Source organism: Leptinotarsa decemlineata, unplaced genomic scaffold (assembly GCF_025532065.1).
Source record: "Leptinotarsa decemlineata unplaced genomic scaffold, Ldec_3_MD MMD2_tig00026354_RagTag_RagTag, whole genome shotgun sequence".
Classification (NCBI taxonomy): domain Eukaryota; kingdom Metazoa; phylum Arthropoda; class Insecta; order Coleoptera; family Chrysomelidae; genus Leptinotarsa; species Leptinotarsa decemlineata.
The window spans coordinates 11,729,658-11,734,174 of NW_027412702.1; the positions used below are offsets into that span (position 1 = coordinate 11,729,658).

At 33.0% G+C, this 4,517-nt stretch overlaps 1 long non-coding RNA gene across 1 annotated transcript; it reads right to left on the reverse strand.

Moving 5' to 3' along the window:
- Nucleotides 1–217: 217 nt before the first annotated feature.
- LOC141486367 (uncharacterized) lies at nucleotides 218–2,910 on the reverse strand. Its single transcript, XR_012467807.1, has 2 exons — nucleotides 1,655–2,910; nucleotides 218–352 (listed from the first exon to the last, which is right to left on the reverse strand). It is a non-coding gene; the product is annotated as an uncharacterized lncRNA (long non-coding RNA).
- Nucleotides 2,911–4,517: the final 1,607 nt, after the last annotated feature.

Below are 4,517 nucleotides of genomic sequence, written 5' to 3' on the forward strand. Positions count from 1 at the left end.
AAAATCTTATCGGTATACAGGTCACCGTCTTCATGTCCTCTTGCTTTCAATAGTACGCTGGAAACTTACCTTAGGATAGACAACCAATATGCTGACTCCAAATTAATCATTGGTGATATGAATATTGACATACTCGAAATTAATGAAGTCAGTGTTGAATATCTAAATATATTACAAGAATACGGCTATATCTCATTAATAAATAAAGAAACACGTGTACAAGGTCAATCTAAGACATGTATTGATCACATTTTTATACAAACTAAAGATAGCCTTGATAAAATTCAACCTATAATTTTTAAATCTACATTGTCAGATCACTTTTCCCAAGTGCTTCATTATGATCTTCAATCTGAAATAAAAGAAACGAAACCTGAAATTTTTTTTAAAACTTATATTAATTTCGATAAACTAAATATACTTTTGAAAAATGAAAATTGGCATGAACTTCTGTCAGAATATGACGTCAACAAAATTACTAATCTATTCGTTGAAAAATTAAGTTCCTATATAGACTTGAGTAGTAATACTTTTCGAATCAAGAGAAGAGACGTTAAAAGAAGTCCATGGATAACAAACAGTTTAGTAAAATCAGTGAATACAAAAAATGATTTATATAAAAAAGTACAAAAAAATCCAGGTGATATCGTGATTTTAAATGAGTATAAGAAATATAAGAATATGCTTAGTGGTTTAATAGATAAGACAAAAACTGATTATTATAGGAAAGAAATACGAAATAATGAAAATAGCCCCAAACATATGTGGCAGTTCGTAAAAAAAATTCAAGGAAAAAACAGTTCTGAAAAAATAGTAATTGAATCGGATGGAATGAAAATTAATGATAACTCAATAATTTCGGAAAAATTCAATGAATACTTCACAAATGTAGCTACAAAACTAGCAAATAAAATAAAAAAACCGGAAAAAAAAATCGCAACAAAAAGATTGAGTAATTCCATCTATTTGAACGAGGTAGAGGAAGATGAAGTTAGGAAGGTAATCAGAGAGTTGAAGTCCAAAAAAGCACCAGGCATTGATAATATCACAACGGATACTTTTAAAAATTGTATTGAATATCTAGTGAAACCCATAACGTGTATTGCAAATAAGATGATACAATTAGGTATTTTTCCTCAAATTGCGAAAGTTGCAGTGGTCAAACCCTTATTTAAGTCAGGAAACAAGATGGAAATGTCAAATTATCGGCCTATATCTTTACTACCAACCATCAGTAAAATTTTGGAAAAGTTGATCAAATCAAGAATCTTAGATTTTCTGAAAAAATTCGATGTCATCTCAAAAAACCAATACGGATTTATGGAAGGAAAGTCGACGCAAGATGCAATCGTGAACCTAACTTCAAAGATATACAAAGCTATTGATTCTAAAGAACCTGCGATATGCATATTTCTTGACCTTGCGAAGGCTTTTGATACTGTCAGCCACACGGACTTATTAGAAACCCTAGAAAACATTGGATTCAGGGGAAACGCACATAAACTTTTGAAAAGTTATTTGGAAGAGAGAAAACAATGTGTAAAAATTGGAAATATAATGAGTGGGGAGAGAAATGTTCAATATGGTGTTCCTCAGGGAACAGTTCTCGGTCCAATTCTGTTTTTAATTTATATTAATGATATTTTCAACTTGCCTGTAGATGCTGAAATAAGTTCATTTGCGGATGACACAGTTATATTCTTCAAGGACAGTAACTGGTTCAGTCTGAAACAAAAAATCATTAAATCATTTCCTATAGTAGTAGATTTCCTAAGGAAAAAATTACTCACCATAAATTTGAAAAAAACCATTTATGTACCCTTCACAAGCTATGAATCGAACTTACCCCCATTCACGAAAATAGAGTTTGAACATGGAGATGAGATGATATTGATTAAATCAGATAAGAAAGTTAAGTTTCTAGGAATATATCTTGATTGCCACCTAAAATGGAACGATCAAATTGAAAATGTCATAAAAAAAGTAAGATACTGCTTACCCAAATTTCGATATTTAAAAAAATTTTTTGATATTAAACATTTGAAAATAATGTACTATGCCTTAATACAAACTCATTTGATTTATGGTATCATAGTATGGGGTGGAGCCACGAATTTATATATGAGAAACTTGGAAATCACACAAAAATGGATTTTAAAGGTGATCACTGGAAACGGTTACAGATATTCTAGTGATCAGCTTTTTAAAGATGCTGAAGTACTAGATATTCATCAGTTATTTGTTCTGTATCTGGCATTATACCAACACAGAAATGCATATAACACCAAAAACATTGAACATAGTTATCCGACTAGATACAAAGAATGTTCCCTAAGTATACCCCGTATGCGGAAAACAATAGGACAGAGATGTCATTTATATCTTGCACCAAAAATTTATAATATTTTGCCATACTCATTTAAAATACTCAACTCGGTATCTCTATTCAAGTCTAAAGTACGGAAATGGTTAATGAGTAAACCGCGCAATGCAATCCATAGTCTTATTGACCTGAAAAATAACTAACATTGCATTATTTACAATATTAGGACACAATTAAACGTAATATTATTCTTCTTATTTTTTTTTCAATAATTATTAAACATTAACATATTAACATATTTCTACATCATTTATATATACATATTTATATTTATTTCAATTACATAGGTAGGTACAGCATCAATCCATCGATTTTGAAACGATTATGAGAAATCAAAGTTGAGAAGATATGTATACCCACGCACAGGATTTCCTTTGTGGGTTTCTTGAATTTGTTCAAAATAAATTAGGATCATTGTAACCAATGTATCGTATCAATGTGTTTTACATATTATTCGTGCCTGTAACAGTTTATGTTATGTCTTTGCCTGAATAAATTCATTATTATTATTATTATTATTATTATTATTATATCATGCACACTCGATAAAATCTATATTTGTATTATATCCTGGACCCGGATGTCACGCAGGTAGCTATAGCTGCCTCCGTGGTCATGTTAGATGTAGCCTGGGAATTCTAGGTCTTCTAACTGGAACCACAAATGTGCGGTTGGCTCCTGTTGTTGACTCCGTGCGTTTGTGTTGTTTTCTGATTTCGGCAAACAAGTGTTGCCCATCTTTACACTTGGCTGCACCGCGCTGATGAGGCCAATAGCCAGAAACACGTGTCCGCGGTTTGCCCCCCTTTTTGGAGTGTTGTGTCCACAAATTGTTTAATTTTTGATTTATATCATGCACACTCGATAAAATCTATATTTGTATTATATCCTGGACCCGGATGTCACGCAGGTAGCTATAGCTGCCTCCGTGGTCATGTTAGATGTAGCCTGGGAATTCTAGGTCTTCTAACTGGAACCACAAATGTGCGGTTGGCTCCTGTTATTGACTCCGTGCGTTTGTGTTGTTTTCTGATTTCGGCAAACAAGTGTTGCCCATCTTTACACTTGGCTGCACCGCGCTGATGAGGCCAATAGCCAGAAACACATGTCCGCGGTTTGCCCCCCCTTTTTGGAGTGTTGTGTCCACAAATTGTTTAATTTTTGATTTATACACATATATATATATATATATATATATATATGTTGTTTTTCCGGGTGTTCATCCGTTGTGTACTATTCGATAGTCGACGTTTCGCCATCATCTCAGATGGCATTATCAAGACGAGTTACTGCTTCGCTTCGAGAGGTGTACACAAACAAGCTCCACCATACCCGCAAGTTCAAACCATCCATCATCACAAAACATGGCTGAATATAACGCATTCATATATAGAATGTTAAGGATACCACTCAGCAAGGAAGCCCGGAACAAAGAACGGAAAATTATGTACCAAATAGCGAACGAAAACGGATACACCCAAAAGACAATAGATACCTTAGAAAACAGAATCAAACAAAAAATACAGAACAAGGATCAAGCCAACCCAAGAGACACAACAACACAACGATGGACAGCATTTACGTACGTAGGACACCAAACCAAAAAACTAACAAACATCTTCAAGCCATTGAACATCAACATCACATCACATCAACATCACATACAAGCCAAACACGAAAATAACACAAAAAATAAACAGCTATGAAAAAGAAGAAGACAAAAACCAAAACGGGATATACAGTATACAATGCTCGGACTGCAACAAATTCTATATCGGCCAAACCAAGAAAAAACTGATCCAAAGGTATGATGAACACAAAAAGGCATACATAAACCCAATAGTATATAAATCAAGCCTCGCGTAACATACTGGAACTACTTCAAAAACACAATAATAATAATGAAAATTGTATCAATCAAAAATTATGAAATCATCATATCCATTGAAAAATGATATTTATTGGAAGGTATGGCATTTGTCAAACCCAAAAAAGTCCTCTACATGTTAAATTTTTTCGTCAATTTATATGTTCAATTATTGTTTTTTGCTAATTTTTACTGTAAGTATGATTTGTAATGGCAAAAAAATTCACAACTCATTAAATTATAGGCCCTGAAGAAGCTTCCCATTAG